The 17,836-nt window shown below is 41.6% G+C and overlaps 1 pseudogene; it reads left to right on the top strand.

Moving 5' to 3' along the window:
* Window positions 1-5,598: 5,598 nt before the first annotated feature.
* Window positions 5,599-7,952, top strand: LOC122072004 (annotated as a pseudogene).
* The last annotated feature ends 9,884 nt before the right edge of the window (window positions 7,953-17,836 follow it).

Below are 17,836 nucleotides of genomic sequence, written 5' to 3'. Positions count from 1 at the left end.
CATGCTACGAGCAGCTAGTCTGCCGGTTCTACTGCAACTTGGAGGTGTCTTATCCGTACGGTGAGTTCACCATAGTCAGCTTGGTGAAGGGGGTCGACATCCAGCTGACTGTGGATACCTTGGCCAGCATCTTGGGCATATCAGAAGTTGGGCACCGATACTACGGTCCTCCCATGAGTAAGCCTCTGGGACCATTCATTAGCTTGGAGACGCCAGACTTCATCTACGAGACCATCTGCGGCAGCAGCACCCGTCCGGAGTCCGAGACGTCCTTCTACCCCGGGGTTCTCTTATTTTCCCAGTTGGTCCAGTTCAACCTGCTCCCCAGAGGAGGCCATCGGAACCAGGTGGGTTTCATGGCGGCCTTCATGGCGTTCTGCATCTACACCGCCACAGAGGGAGGTGTCGAGCACTTGTGCCTTCCGTACATCATTCTCAAGACGATGGAGCACCACACTTTCCACCTTGAGGATGGAGGATTCCCCTATGGCAGGATCCTCACTAGGATCTTCGAGTTCTTCGGGGTGGACCTGAGCGGTGAGGAGGGGAAGGCTCCGACTGATAGGTTCGACAGGAGTAACCTCCTAAGGATGGGTCTCTATACCCTCATGGATACACCTCCGAGAGTAGGAGCTCAGAGGGGTAGGGGTAGGAGGGCTGTCCCTATGGAGGATGTCCTTATGGAGGAGGAGTCCAGCGAGGAGGATGAGGACTATGTTCCTCAGGATGAGGGGGATGATCTGGTGGGCGATGGCATCTCTGAGGAGGCGCCTTAGGAGTCGAGGGGCCCCGGTCCTAGTTCCTCTAGAGCTGCAGCCTCACCGCATAGAGCCCCACCACCTGGGAGTGGTACATACGACTTCGAGGGCATGATGTCCACCATACAGGCCTTGCAGGATGGCCAAGTTCAGCTACTGAGAAGGCTGGACGAGAGTGCCTCCAGGGAGGAACGCATCCTGGAGAGGCAGGCCACTTTGGAGAACTCTTTTCTCCAGCTGGGCTAGGACTTGAGCACCATGGCCAATGCCATGTCAGCAGATTTTGGCCGACTACGGAGGGCGGTATGGTTGGTGAATGCGAGGTTTGACTACTATGACCATCGCCTCGACGTCAACTCTAGACCTCCGACGAACGTGGTGATCATTGATGACGACGACGATGACCAGTGAGGGCTTAGCTCACCCACACCAGCTTTTTATCTATTTTCCTCTTTTGTAGACCTTGTTGTATATTTCATTTCTTCTTATTCCTTGTATTTGCACTGTAACTGGATTCATTTGTGGAATAATATATTTTGATAGCGATTTTTGGTGGTGAAATCATATGTTGAACACTTGTGTAGTTTAGTTGTGATGTATTTTGCTACTGTTGATCATTGTTATATCATATTATCTGTTGTTTATCAGGTGTTTGTGTGTAAATTTTTGGAAATCCCATTTTACGCCGTTATGCTGCCGAAATTTCGTCAAACTAGCACTCTATAGGTTATAACCTCAACTTATTTACCTTTTATCCACTCTCACGCATGCCATGAATGCAACATATAATGCAACCCTTTTTTTTTTTTTTATTATACTTTATTCCTTGTCTTTTACTCTTTAAAGCTTTTACATTAACCCAACCCCATTTTCCTATTATAGATTCTACGGGATTCTAATGGTATGCTGTGAGTGGAGCAGAGCATCACGCTCTGATACCACCATTGTCACACCCCGTTCTCACTGAACCGGGCCAGTGACCGGGTTAACACCGGTTAACCCAAACCTGCCAGGATCATCTGATATTGTATTCCACCACAACATACACACAACTAATAGAACTTATCAGATCAGCGGAAGACTAAGTTTTACCTGTGAATAATCCCATAATACTTGATACCCGAATTGTGATACAATAGTTATATGCATGTGGGCCCGAAGGCATGATATTTACACAATAAAAGTACAATTCACATATCAAGTACATAAAGGAAACTATCAAAATAATCAGAGTACACATCTCAGCTCGGTATCAAGACTAGATCTCAGCTCGGCATCAAGGTTTGAGCCCAGCTTGGCATCACATGGTAGAGCTAAACTCGGCCTCAAAAGTGGAGCACAGCTCGGCATCAGAACTGCGGTCCCGCAGCACAACTCTCGCACGAGCAGTCAGTGTCGTGCTCTAACTCCTCAGGGGCCCACCAGTCCTCTTCAGGGAACTCGACTGTGGGACCCACCCCGTGTTCGTCAGATGTATGACCTGTAAAATCATCTAAAAAGGGGGGTACCCGTGGGGTGAGCTCACTAGCTCAGTAAGTGGTAAGATGGACCACACAACAGTCCACACAGCGAAACACATCATATGCACTACATGATATGCAATACATTTTAATTCACATCCACCTAAGCAACATTACTAAGCCTTTGGTTTAGTGCTACTACAGCCACAGTGTGCGTATACTCCGGGTACGAGCTGCGAACTCCATCCCGCGATATGCCCATAGGGCTGTCGGAGAAGGCCCACCGTGAGTACTCGAAAAAGTAAAAACAATGCCGACCACCGGCTCTCAACAGAAAAGTAAATGACTGAAATTAAAGGTGCTGACTCCAGTAATTTAAAAGCAGTACAATTGGCCCTCTTGAATATACCACCGGGGTTGCCGACTGTCCTAATGACCCGTCGGACGTTATGTCTAACCACCACAGTGACCCGACAATCGCGATCACTGCTTCCCCCCAAATGGTAACCCAACACCTCAACCCCTATTGGGAAGGGTCGTAGCACGGGAAGGTGAAATCCTAAACCGCATGCTCCTATATGACAATAGTACGATTGCATAGTGCCACCGCATCCCATACCACGGGTCACCAATGCACTCATTTTTAAACTGACTACGGCATCTAGTCTATCAATGCATCATGCACAATGATGTCAACATTCAATCACATAAGCATCTCATCACTTGGCATTTAGAAAGTAAACATAGCACACATGCATAATAATGTGAGGATGAATAATCTACATAGCATATTCATGATGTCATGACTAGACTAGATACAAGTAAATGAATGCCAAACAATGCCTTGAAACAAGGCCAAACGTCCTCTCCCCACTTACCTGTAGTGTACAAGGATTCCCGTTCGGTACGAGTGAGATCCGGTGCGAAACGTGTAGGATTTGGTGAACCTAACATGATCGAGCAGGGTTAGTACTTCACCATTTAAGGATCAAAATTAATGAGATCTGATGACAAAATTATGTTTAGAACGTTAAAAGAAGGTTGCACGTCTGATTTGGGTCCAATCGAACGTAAAAATCACCTTCGGGGCCACTCAGGTGGGTCAGACAGGTGGGCTGTTTGGCCCACCAGTTTGGACCGGTGGGTAGGCTGGCCCGTCGGTTGGCCCACCAGTCTGGCCCGCCGGTTGGGCCAGGGGGCCCTGCTAAGACCGGTGGGCAGGGTGGCCCATCAGTTAGGCCGCCGGTCTGGCCCGCCGGTTGTGCCCGAAGGCCCTGCCCTCTCAGGTGGGTGGTCACAGGCGGGCCAGATGGCCCACCGGTCCCACCCACCGGTCTTGGCGGAAAAACTGCTGTTACTTCCCAACTTCCTCCATTCTTTGGGGATTCAAATGGGGCTTTTTTCAACTCATTCTTCACACTTTCAATGTCTTATAGGAGGGTTCTAACCTAGATCTAGGTTAGATTCAAGTGATGGAAACCATCTTACCTTCTTTGCTCAAGAACACCTTCAAACCCTCAAAATTACTTCAAACCCACAATGCTTCTCCAACTTTGTCAATACCTCTTCAAATCCTTCAAGATCAACACATAAATCATCTATTAAACCTTAGATTCATCATTTCAAAGGGGATTTACAAGATCTCAAGAAACCCTACTCGAATCAAGGGTTTAAGCTTGGGTATGGTGAATGTTCAAGGAACCCAACTTTGCTTACCTCTAAATGTAGATCTAGAGTTGAAGATCACTCTTCCGGCGCCGGAATGGGAAGATCAAGCTTCGGCGCCACTGAAATCCTCCTTCTCTTCTTCCTCTTTCTTCTCTTCCCTTCTTCTTCCCTTTCTTTTCTCTCTCCTCTTTACTATCCTCACCAACGTACGGGTGTCATAAATGAAAAGAAAAGAAAATCATAAATGCTATATATATATATACTTCCTAAATAACTGAATAGTTCACATGGATGGGTCACTCAGGTGGGTGGGTGCGCCCACCTGTCCGCCCACCTGAGGGCCAAAACTTGGGATTTTGACAGAGTTCGGGCCTTGGTGCGAACCCCACCCCTGGCATACGATGTAATATACGTACACACCTTAATATACGGCTACAGTACCTGATTTATCCGTACATGGCCTTATGATAGGTGCATGTACACGGCTTGGGTACTCCCGTCTCTTCTGGCACTGGCTCGGACTTGTCGGGCCAGCAGGTGTTTAAGGTCACCCTTGCCATCATAACCCATAAGGAACCCGCTTTAACTCCCTCTGGTTCGGTTCCTGCATGGTTAAACCGGGTCAACTACATAATCAGACCGGGTTTAAGAAGTAAGGTATTACATGCATTGTCATTAATAGAAGGCCTTCTACAATTGTCTTTCTTTCTAAGCAAGTATTGACTTCAATCTTTGTACCGTTAAGAGAATTTTTAAGAAAAGTGATGGCTGGGTTTGCTGATTGATTAGTGTAATCTTCCATAGTGATGTAAATACGTAACACTTAATGCTTATTTTTTGTCAAATCAATATATTATCTAGTGTGGTATTTGATCATTAGATTTGGGATGTTTTGTGATTATTATTTTGTAAATTTTAATACTATCACTAAGAAAGTTTCAGTAAGGGGACACGGTATTCCGGCTCAAGAAGCGAGGTCCCATGATCAAACCTTCACCACTGCACCTAACTTCATGGGGCCACCGCACAAGAGTTTCCGTCACGGACTGACCCGGTCCTGTGTCAACGGTATCACAGTGACCCTAGGGACTAGTTGGGTCAAAGATCCGGACACCCTAGGTATCAAAAAAAAAGAAAAAATTTAATACTATCACTAAGAAATGTTGCTTGCACAAGTAAAGAAATCCCATGGCTGCATTAGGGAGACTAATAGCATAATATGAAAATGAAAATATATGATGTTTTGTAGGAAGATTGAAAAGTACCACTTCAGTCTAAAAAACCATTGAATAATTCTTTAAAATCTTGTCGTATGGGACTTTTCCTTTGTTTCTTTGGATCATCATATGGTATCAACATGGATAATGCTGATTCAGTGGCAAGCAATCAAGGTGTCTACGTTTCCTAGTACCTGAAAAGTCAGCAATGTCGATCCAACTTAAAGCTTAGACCTAATTGCGTATGGGTTTGGATATATTGAGACCAAAAAATGGAGAAATTCACAAATAAGACTTTGACCTTTCTAAGCTCTTTGGAAGACAATCAGACAATCCGTACTTTTTTCTTTTTCTTTCTTTATCCATAACACTCTCTTTATTGCTGTTGATGAGCCATAGATGACTTGGCAGAAAAATGTTGTGATTCACCACCCAACTCTGTTTCCTTTAAATATACTACCCAAAATGCAAGTTTTTCTCCACCAGTGAAAGCTATTCCTCTTCTTCTCTGGCGGTGGAGAACATTTGGGTCTTGTAGTCTAACACAAGGAGCCGAAGCTTATCAAATAAGAAGCATGAGCAGATTGAATTTATGTTCATCCAATATGAAGAACCAATTTCCAGATCATGTCATCGGAATTCCACTGAACTCAGTATCTTATTCAGTTGACAAGACAGCAGAGAAACATACTTGTGTGTCAGAAACTGCTAGCCCAAATTTTATTTCCACTCCTTCAAAGGAGTCTTCCAGATCCAAACAATGTAATCTCTCTCTCTCTCTCTCTCTCTCTCTCTCTCTCTTATATTTCAAATATCCAACAGCTAATTTGCTAAACTATTAGCTAAACAAAAGAATTTAAATCATTAAACTATTCACTTATGGTTTAGCTTTGACAATGCAGATAGAATTGACACACTGATAGAATGGATAAACAAGCTGGGAAGAAAAGCTGACAGTTTCACACATGGAGTTTGTGAGCATGGTAACTATCTTTTGTTAATGTTTAATTATCTATTTTCCCTTCCCTTTTTTTTTTTTTTTTTTTTTTTTTTTTTTTTAAAATTGTTCTCAGTATGAGAACTAATGAGTCTTTCTTCTGGGTGTCCAAGTTTTTCACTAAAAATATGTGTACATGTTTTTCTGAATCTCTTTTGATAACTTTGTATTTGTCTGAGAAAGATCTTAGCCAAAGCTTTCCATCCTTTTTACTTCTCTAAACTAGTATTGCCTTTGCTAGAATAATGAAACAGTATTTGAATGTTGTTCCAACAATTGAATGTTACAGTTAGATTGGGGCGCAAGGTATCTACAACTGTGAAGGGGAAATTGAGTTTAGGAACCAGAATTCTTCAAGAAGGTGGTGTTGAGAAGTTATTCAAGCAGATCTTCAATGTTAAAAGGAGAGAAGCTATTGAATGCTTCCCAATGTTATTTGTCAACAACAGCTGGTCCTATTGCAGGGCTCCTCTTTATCTCCACTGAAAATGTTGCATTCTACAGTGAGAGATCTCTTAGATTCACTCTGCCAACACAAGAGTTGATTAGAACACCTTACAAGGTAAATTCAGGATAGAAATTTCAGAACTTAAAATTTCTTGAAAATCTCTCTCTCCACCCGCTCTTTTCTTCGGATGATCCTACAAACTATTCACTTAACACATTCTTGTTATGTTATACAGGTCATGATTCCATTACAGAAGATAAAGGGAGCCAACCACAGTGAAAATGTGAAAAATCCAAACCAGAAGTACATACAAGTAGTTACTGTGGATAAATTTGAGTTCTGGTTTATGGGTTTTCTAAAGTATCAGAAAGCTTTCAATCATATTCAGCAGGCCATCAATCTTAAGTGAGTCAATTCTGCGTCATTATAACAAGAGAATTGACATCTCCTCCCACAGCAAAGGCTAAAGTATCATGTACATATTTCTTGAAGCTGGTAATGGGTGACATCCTTCATGGGTGTGGAGAAGTTTTCTTGAAGGATCTCCCAGGTGATGGTGATTGATTCTCTGTGCAAGTCTGGACTGATCTTTCAGTACAACATGACGAAAGTTTCTGTCGTGGATTTGATGAGACCTCCTGAAACTCAAGTGTCCTGAGTTAAGATTTGAGAGACTGGAAGGAGGTGGAACTGATCAGCTCTCTACCCTCCAGAGAAGAAGTTCAATCTATATAAAGCACACCCATGAAAGATGGAAGCAGAGAGATAAAGTTATCAAGACCTCATGGTCCTTTCTTGTATAGGAGAAGGCAATCTGAAAGCTCCTTTCAATGCATGGTGCAATTGCTTACTCTGGCTTTGGCATATCTTGAAGGTTCTTAATGAATCTAGTCTCAAAGTTTAGAATTCAAAACCACATCATAGCCTCTGTAAGGCAATGAAGTTTTCAGAAGGTTCTCAATTCCCAACTAGAGAAACATCATGTGGTTATCAATCGGTGCAAAAGAGAATGGAGGTCCAATTCCAAATAATATGTGCATTGTCCATACAAATGATGGTTATTGGCTGCAAAGGTAAGTGACCAGCTATGTTTCTTGGAGATTTGGGCTGACACAGGCATGCTGAGATGGAATTGTCATACAAATTTAATTAGTAAAGAAGACCAAGTTGAGTTTGGTGATTTAGTTCTGATCAAAGCCTTGATTGAAGTTGTCAAGTCTCTGTATATGGTGTGCCAGGAACCACCTCTATTTTTGCTCTTCTTGCAAATGAAACTTATATCTAAACAAAGCACAGAAGTCCTTTGGATGAAAGAAAATTGCTTTTAGTTAACTGTGCACCTTGATCTAGTATTTGATTTCGTTGTACAACTCAACAGGAATGTGCTTTAATCTATGAGGAAAATTCGGCCAAAATAATAGATTTTATTTCAGAAACACCTTGACCAAACAGTGGACTAGAGAGATCTTTCTTGAAGAAATAGAGACCTAATTTGTGTCTCTTTTCCCTTTGAAATCCTTGTAGAGCAACTAATCTATCTTAGACGAGAAGTAATGATTCCAATTCATGGTAAAGTTAGGCTCTTTTTGTTTCAAAAGAAAATAATTTGGAAAAAAAAAATTTTATGAAAAAAATAAAAAACATATGGCAAAAAAAGGTTTTGTTTACATCCAATCAAATGACTCTTGTAAATTAATTTCACTTCACTTCTGTTGCAACCAAACGACTCAGAAGGGAGAAAATTTTCCCTTCTCTTTTCCTTTTCCCTTGCAACCAAACATTGATTACAGTAAATGGATTCCTGTGGATCATAGTTTACATTATGCTTGGTTCAAACCCTTGTTTTGGCTCATGATCTTGTGAAGAATAAAATTTAAAATGTGAGAAAAGATGAATCTTGGCTAGTTTTTGACTTTGCTTCACTGATCTAGTAACACCGATCTATAATCTATAGCCCCACATTGTCCACTCCACATTCTATCATATGCTCATTACTTAGTGACCTAGTTGTCGTAGGGGTTATGACTTACGATCTTGCTAATCTTCAAATCAATGCCTTGAGAGTGGAAGTACGTATCATTCTCAAATTCAGATACTTGAGGACATGATTCAAAGACAAACTAATCTCTTGATAACCAGTATATTTTAGGTAAATTAATATTTTTTTTATTTAGCTGGACAATCTAGATTCAAAATTTATTCCACCAAAATATTTTATGTACTTCCCTTGTTCTCCATCCCTTATTTTTATCTCAATCGAACTTAAAATCCAATGGCACATATGTTCATATAAACTCGCCGATATGCTCTCAACCTGTTCTTAACTTCAATATTACTCTCTTCATGCTTTTCTTTTTTCCTATGGGGGCATGCGGCTCCTGTACATGCGTAAGGGCCAATGAAAATACACAACGAAGCATCTAATAGAGACATCATTTTCGATTTCATGGGGGACGAGCTGATTATTCCCCCTTCCCCTCCCATGTGTCTGAGTACGGGTGCTACACTCTCCCACAAATACCATTTTCCAGTATATATCAATTTAGCTCCCAAGTGGAATAATCATCCCTTGCTAGATTGGCTTAGTTTTTTTTTTTTTTTTTACCCTAACTAATGCCATGAAGATTATGTTTTGTGTGTCCTACTTGAATATTTGTCAATAAGATAAGGTAGTCCTCTTGCCGACCAAATAAAGATTCAAGTCCTATAGTATGTGGCTGTTGGGCTTGCTTAAATTGAAGCAGTCTACCCTTGATGACGTAAGTATCTCACAATCTCTCTGAATGACATGGGAAGAGAACAGCATAGTCATTAATTTGTTAACCTAAGGGGTAGCCGAGTTGGTAATTAGGGACCTTCTCCTTAGGAAGCGTGTGGTGTCACACCCTGCCTCATTTTAGGCCAAGGTATGCGGCATTGGAATACTCATTCCAGTCAACCTGACAATACCCAGGATCTCGGATGCGGATAGTAACCAAACCCAATTCTTACTCTACACTTAAATCAGAGCATACGTACAAAATTCATAAAAATCACAAGTTACATGTGGTGACCTCCTATGAATGATAATGTATAGTAGTACAGGCCCATAAGACTAATTCTATAGGTCATAATAAATATAGTGTAAATCTTACATTCAATTAAATTACAGTACATGAAGTACAACAAGAATCTCCTCTGCGAGTGTTCCATAAATATGTTTCCATATTTAAATATGTCACCAATTCTTCACCACTCCAGCTCCATCATCTAGTAATAGAGGTTAGTTGGGGATGAGCATGGTGTGAGGGTAGCAGCTGGAGACGGACTTATGCGTGTCGATTCCGTACTCTCTCCTTTTCTTCCATCTTTCATGTAAGGGAGGGGAGTGTGTCGTGTGTGCTTACCCTGGAAGCCCCACACCGCCGTATCGCCGCTCGGAGATAAGTGGGGGCCTATTTTGCAAGAGTGTAAAATTCATCATTAGAGAAGGGGGTTTGATGATGGGTCAATGCGGGGATTGGGATCATACAAATAGGGGTTTGGAGTCGCCACCTAGGGTTATGGGCCTAGGAGCCTGGGGTGGGCCCAATTCCTGAGAAAAGGGCCCGAAATTTGGTCTGGTCTAGAGATTTAGGGTAAGTGTCAGGTTGTAGAATTGGGAAGGTGTTAGGCACCCAATCTACCCGGTTCAACCGGTTTTCCTACTAGATGCTTAAGAACGAACATTTTCCACAATTATTACTATCCCACATGCATGGCTAAGTTATCACACCTATATACATTGACTGAATTTAAACTACTATATACATTAAGACAAAGTCTATATAAAGTCTACATGATGACAAGTTGGTTGAGAAACTATACCTGAACTCAACCCCTGTTTCGAGTCAAGGGGGTGGGCCCCTGATTAGTACCAACTCAGACTGGCTTTTGGATTCTCCTGGATTAGGGGAAGATGGTCTTGACCTCCAACTTCCTTTCCTCAGAAGCATTGATTGTGTTGGTATTCAGACAGGGTTCCGGCTAGGAACGGTTACTTTCGTATTTGGATTCAGACAGAGCTTCTACTAGGGAAGGCTATTTTTAGATTTTGATTGGGACATAGTTTCGGCTAGGGAAAGCTATTTTCGGGCTTAGGATGAGGTGGCACTCCGACAAAGCTTATACTAGGGATAGGCTAGGGAAGGGCTAGGATGGGGTGGTACTCCGGTAGAGCTTCTACTAGGGATAGACTAGGGGAGGGCTAGGATGAGATGGCACTTCGGCAGAGCTTCCGTTGGGAATAGTTATTTCTAGAAAGATTCCAAGGGCACTTGGATAGGGCTTCTGCTAGGAATTTCTATTTTTGGAAAGAAATAGATTGACCTAAAAATGGATTGAAGATCCCCAAAGCCCTGAAGAATACTTTGAAGATCCGAATAGAGTTTCGGATCTTAACAAAGAACTCTTCGTATACCCAAAGAACCTCAAGGGGGGGGGGTTTGTATTTCTAGTAAAAACCAAGAACGCTCAAAGGATGGAGCTGAAAAACACACTATTTTTGGTAAAAATTGGATTGGACTAAGAACTTGGATTGAAGATTTTAAAAGTCCCGAAGAACACTTTGAAGATCCGAACAAGATTTTAGATCTTGATAAAGATTGCTCCAAAGACCTGAAGAAAATCAAGAGGGGGGGGGGGAGAGAGGGCAAAGTTTCACTACTATGGAGTGAGGTGGGGTTGTTTGGTCTATGTCAAATCGAAAGGAGGGGTATTTATAAGTTTTTTCGGCCAATGGGAAAGAGGGAACATCTTTATCCAACGGACGAAAGAGGGTTTTTGGACTAAAGTGGGTGAAGAGGGATTTTATCCAATGGGAAAAAAAAGGGTTTTTTGGTCTTAAGTGGGTGAAGAGGGGACCTCTTCACCCACTAGGTCAGCGGAAAAGTAATCCAAGCCATTGACGACGACGCCCAAGATTGGGCCGAAGTACACAGGGCATGGTCAATATAGGAGGCCAGACAATGTGCACAAAGTGTGCGGGCAATGTCATGGGTGTGTGGCACATGGCACGCGGGCAGTGGCATGGATGTGCGGGCAATGGCATAGGTATGCGGGAGTGGCATGGGTGTGTGACACTATGGCTTGGGTGTGCGGCACACAAGGTTGGTTGGGGCAACAGGCATGGGTAGCAAGCATGGGCAGTAAGCATGGGCAGCAACCATGGGCTGGCAGCAGCAGGCATAGGCACTGGTTGCAGCATGCATAGGTGCAGGCTGTAGCCAACAGGAGTGCGGGTCATGGCTAGAGGGGGCACGGGTCATGGCTAGTGGAGGTGAGGATCATGGCCAGAGGGGGCGTGGGTTATGGCCAGAGGGGCCGCAGGTCATGGTTAGCGGGGGTGAGGGTCATGGCCAGAGGGGGCACGGGCTGGGTAGCAAACATGGGCAGCAACCATGGGTAGTAGGCACACGCTAGGCAGCAGCCAGTGCGCAGCATACGTGCGGACTGGCCTGCTGGCCAACAAGCACGTATGGATTTTTTTGGTGATGATCACGAGAGAACTGAATGTCTGATTTTGATGTTCCATATATCATCGGAATCATATTTCCGAGCACTATCCATCCGTATGGTCATCTTGACCAAATTCCTTCATATATAGCAAGTAAAAATTTGACCCTCTTCTCTTTCGTGCGGGGGTTTCTAGGTAGGGGAATGTTTCTGGGTTATCTGGTTAGGTAAGGGATGAATTTTAGTGTATTTGGGAAGGTAGAAGTTTTTTCCAGGTTTTCCACAGGCTTCCCAGTGTGCGCGGTATATGTACGAAAACATATACTTTTCTGGGGATGATTGCAGGAGATCTGATGGTTCGATTTTGATGTGCCATATATTATCAGAATCGTATTTTTGAGCATTATCCATCTATATGGTCATCTTGACCAGATTCATTCATATATAGAAAGTCAAAATTGGACCCTCTTCTCACTCGCACGGGGGTTTCCAGGGTTTCAGGTAGGGGAGTGTTTCCATCATCATCTCTATTGATCAGAGCTGAAAGTCGTGTCTAAGATTCAAATTTCATCATAGCCGGAGGAGGGTGACAAAATTAGGTGTCTACAGAATGCCCCTCTTTGGCCGAGGCTTGTGCCAACAGCAGAAGGGTAAAGAAAAGAACGACCACATTTTGTCACCCGAAGCATGTACTGCCATCATCTTGCTCATTTATAACGAAGTTGAAAATGCAATAGGTAATATCTCTTAACTACTTCAAAGTTGAGGACTTACCTGAGCTGTTGATGGTAGGAAAGAAATTTGAGCCCTTTCAATCCTATTAGAAGATGTTGAACTAACGTTTTGTAGTGGTTTGAGCCCTCCCTACAGAAAATGTTAGTACATGAAAAATGTTCTTCCTAGGCTGGACTTCCATCTGCCAATCCTACGGATTGATCTATCATTTACTTCCATCTGCCAATCCTACGGATTGATCTATCATTTGCAGAGATTTGAGCCCTCCCTGCAGAAGATGTTAGTACATGAAAAATGTTCTTCCTAGGCTGGACTTCCATCCGCCAGTCCTAAGGATTTGTCCATCATTTACAAAGATTTGAGCCCTCCCTGCAGAAGATGTTATTACACGAAAAGTGTTTTTCCTAGGCTAGACTTCCATCCACCAGTCCTAGGGATTTGTCCATCATTTACAAAGATTTGAGCCCTCCCTGCAAAATATGTTATTACATGAAAAATGTTCTTCCTAGGCTTGACTTTCATCCGCTAGTCCTAGGGATTTGCCCATCATTTGCAAAGATTTGAGCCCTCCTTGCAGAAGATGTTAGTATCCAATTTTTGGATTTTCCTTAGCTGGGCTTCACATGTGCCAGTTCAGGGAAAGTGGTCTCCAGGGTAGGTCTTTTGAGCCAATCTGGCCTATTAGGTCTTCCAGGCAGGTTCTTTTAAATTGGTCTGGGCTATTAGGTCTTCCAGGCTAGTTTTTTCGAACTCGGCTGGGCTATCTAGTCTTCCAGGTGGGTTCTTTCGAACCAGGCTGGGCCATCTAGTCTTCCAGGTGGGTTTTTTCAAACCGGTCTGGGCTATCTAGTCTTTCAGGTGGGTTCTTTCAAATCGGTCTGGGCTATCTGGTCTTTCAGACGAGTTCTTTTCGAATTGGGCTGGGCTATCTAGTCTTCTAGGTGGTTCTTTCGAACCGGGCTGGGCTATTTGGTCTTCCAGGTGGGTTCTTTCGAATAAGTTTGGGCTATCTAGTCTTCTAGGTGGGTTCTTTCGAATCAGTCTGGGCTATCTAGTCTTCCAGGCTGGGCTATCTGGTCTTCCAGGTGGGTTCTTTCGAACTGGGTTGGGCTATCTGGTACTGTCAATTATAGGAAAGAAATTGGCTACTCTTTCAACCCTGAAAAAATATTAATAATTGATTCTTGATTTTTGACCTTTGATTCTTTCATTCTTCTTTGGATTTTTGATCTTTTGGACTTTGGAATTGAAATCTTGAATTTTGACCTTTGAATTGGAATCTTGAATTTGGACTTTTGAATTGGAATATTTATTTGCTCTTGATTTGGATTGAATTTTGCTTTTCACATGAATTTTATGACTTTCTATTTGAATTTGATTTTCACCTTTCACATGAATGTGATGTAAATTTTATCTGCCACATTAATTTACTTTGAGTTTTACTTTCCACTTGAATTTGATTTTCACCTTTCACATGAATCATGAATGTGATGTAAATTTCTTTGTTTTTGTGGTAAGCTTTTTTGAGTTATACCTTGGAATTGGAATCTTTTTTTTTATTTTATTTTTTTATCTTTGACTCTTTGATTCTTTAATTCTTTTTCTTTCTTGGGTTTTTGATCTTTGGTTCTTGACCTTTGATTTTTGGCCCCTTTTTATTTTTTATTTGAATTTTGAAATTTAAAATTTGATTTGAATTTGTTTTTATTTGTTTTTATTTTTTTTGAATTTTGGGTTTTGATTTTGAACTTTGAAGTTTGATTTTGGATTTTGATTTTTGCATCTTGATTTGAATTTTGGATTTTGATTCTTGATTAAAAAAAAAATTCTTTTGATTCTTTTTATATTTTGGATTTTGATTTTGATTTTTTTTTTTGAATTTTGTATGGAGGTGGGATTTTCACAAATTTTTTTTTTTTTTATCTTTGATTTTATTTTATTATTACTCCTTGCTTTGACCATCTTTTGTGCCTCCCAGGATGGGTAGGTTGCTTCTCTGAGGGAATAGAATGCTGACCAGGCCACACAGATTGAGGACCTCACAGCACAGCTGGTGAGTTCGCTGTCAACACATGATACTGTTACGTCTAGTAACTTGATGACTTCTGTAAGTATGTCCAAGTATGGCACAGATGAGGCTGGTGGTCCCTAGAGATCAGTTCCTATTGTTCCTGCAAAACACAAATGTTATTTTTTTCTTTTTCTTTTTCCCTCTCCATGTTCATATTTTTTTGTTTTCACCTTTTGTATGGCCAGACTTGGCTCTTTATTTTGGAATGAAACCTTATCTCCTTTTTTTTTTTTTTTTTTTTTTTTTGAGTTCAGGAGTTTGAATTTTAAGGCACGATTAATTCCACAATTCAAGTCTTCATTAGAATAACCGGAATGACGATAAAATCCAAACATCACCTCCTTCTATTACCAAGTGAATTTTATAGGAGAGAAACAACTTTTCTACCATAGACAAGATAGTTATGTAACAAGGTAGGGAAACAACTCTTAGAGTGGGTGGAAGTTCACTAACTCTTGTGGGCCCATCGCCTCGAGCCCATATTTTCGGCTAATGTATATAGGTAAATAAAAAGATATTTGAGTCAATCCCATCAGCCTGACGTAGTTGTAGCCAAGGGTCTTCGTCAGAAAATCTTCTTCTGGCCTCCCTGGAAATTTTCATGTAATGTCCTTTGTAGCTCTTCCTTGTAGGTACTCTTTCCAATCATCAATGAGTTTAAATTCTGGGACTTCACTCTTTTCTCGGTATCGATAACAAAGAGCCCCGAGTTGACCTCCATTTGATGGCCTGTTCAACTTTAGCTTATCAAATAGCAAGAGTTGGAAAATGGCGGGACATCCTTGATAATGATCGAGTCCAAACTTGTGGGTATGGTTCATGTCATCAAACCCTTTGAATGTTTCAACAAGGACTGTGGGAATGATATCTCTTCATTTTTTCAATTTCTTTATCACTTCTATCAAGACAGTTGGTGTACCACATCTCGGAGTTCGGAGAACATAGTGAGCTATCATGCACAGTAGATAAGCACCTTCTGACATTTGCTGATGGATTCCTCCCAGTGGTAGGTATTGAATGAAGCTCTAAGCCACCTTTAGAATGTCAATCTTTCCATATCTGATGAATTACTTCATTTCCTCTTTTTCCCATCCAAAAAAGTTTTGAATCTCTTATGAGTAATCTTTCTTCAAAGATGGTTGAATCAACTTGCCCTGAGGTGAAGATAACATATAAACTCGAAATTCCTCGAGAGTTGGATAGATCTCCACCAACCCAAACCAAAATATATGAAGATTAGTATCCCAATATTGAGGCATCTGTCAGAGCAGATTGTGATGTAGCTTAATGCACCCAATTCGACCAAGTATTGACATATTCATGGATTCTAGCAGTCCTGGTGCCACTATGCTCATGTCCAAGGTCCATTTCCTCAATGTCTCATCCAAGGAGCCCATGACTTATCTTGCAATTATCATAAACAAAGAGAAGATGTGATGATTTTTCAAAGCATTACTCATTAACTACTGACACAACCAAACCTTTACCATTGTTGCATCAAGTTCTCCTTTTTTTTTACTGATCAAGGATGAGGAATAAACTGGCCTTGATAAACTAGAGTCGGCTGGAGACTTTTGGGGGATAGAATTCTGGATAAGAATTAATAGACCAATGGGTGAATGATAAATACCTAATGGCCTTGTATGCCAAATGGTGATTTTTGGGGGACACAAACTATGATGATATTTTAAAATACCTTGATTTAATTTAGGAACCAATTTATTGCCTTGAGGTTGTTGAGGGGTCAAGTTGCCTACGTATCCCTTGAGAGGAATCAGGTCTGACATAGTTTGAGCTATTCTCCATTTCAGACATAATATTTCTTGAGTTGATCCATGTTGACCAGTCTAGGTATTTCTTCACCGTTGTGGTTTATGAGTTTCACTTTTCCTAGTAAAATCTCTTTTGACGGTGAATGGGCTGCTCCAATTGGGCATGAATTTTTCTCTTAGGTCATGAATTGGGGCCCTTTGTTCTCGAAGAACAAGTTTGCCCTCCTCTATGTGGTAGGATTTCACATTCTTGTTAAAGGCCCTGGCCATTCTCAGTTGATATTTTTTTAGATTATCCATGGCTTTCATGCGCCTTTCATCAAGAAAATTGAGCTTGTCATGTTTGGCCTTCACCCACTTTCCTTCAGGTAGCTGACTATCAAGGAGCACCCTTAGGGATGATACCAAAATTTCCACAAGTAGAACTGCCTCAACCCCATATACCCAAGAGAAAGGGGTTACCCCTGTCAAGGATTGTACAAAAGTCCAGTATGCCCATAAGGCAAGGGGTAACTTATTAACCCAATTCTTATGTGTTTTCGCCATTTCCTGTAGGATGACTTTGATGTTCTTGTTGGTTTCTTCCACTGACCCATTGATCTGTTGCTTGTAAGTGGTAGAGTGATGCTTTCTGATACCGAACTTTGTGCTGATTTTATCGATCTTACCCAAAAAATGGGATCCCTAATCTGATATCAATTCTTGAGGAACTCCATATAAGGAAATGATATTTTCTTGGATGAATTTTTCCACCTTAGCAGATGTGAGGACCGCATAGCACTGAGGTTCTACCCACTTGGTGAAATAATCAATGGCTACCAAGATGAACTTGCGACCATTGGATGCCTTGGGGTTGACCTTTCCAATGATATTGATGCCCCAAGTGGAGAATGACCAAGGTGAACTGAGCGAATGCAACTCTATTGGTGGGATATGTATGATGTTAGCAAATATCTGACACATATGGCATTTCCTGATAAAGTCCACGCAATCTGCTTCCATTGTGTTCCAGTAACATCCCCGCCTGAGGATCTTCTTAGATAACATCTTGGCATTCATGTGGGGTCCACAAAGACCTAGATGAATTTCTTTCATAATGGTCGTAGCTTGTCCTCATCTACACATAATAACTGTATTCCGTTATAGGATCTCTTATATAACAGATCCTCTTGAAGAAAAAACTAGGTGGCATATCTTCTCAGAAACTTATTTTCTCTATTAGTTGCTTCAACTAGGTA

This window comes from Macadamia integrifolia, chromosome 2, assembly GCF_013358625.1.
Source record: "Macadamia integrifolia cultivar HAES 741 chromosome 2, SCU_Mint_v3, whole genome shotgun sequence".
NCBI classification, from domain to species: Eukaryota; Viridiplantae; Streptophyta; class Magnoliopsida; order Proteales; family Proteaceae; genus Macadamia; species Macadamia integrifolia.
Note: the sequence above shows the minus strand (reverse complement) of the source record. Positions and strands in the feature narration are given on the sequence as shown.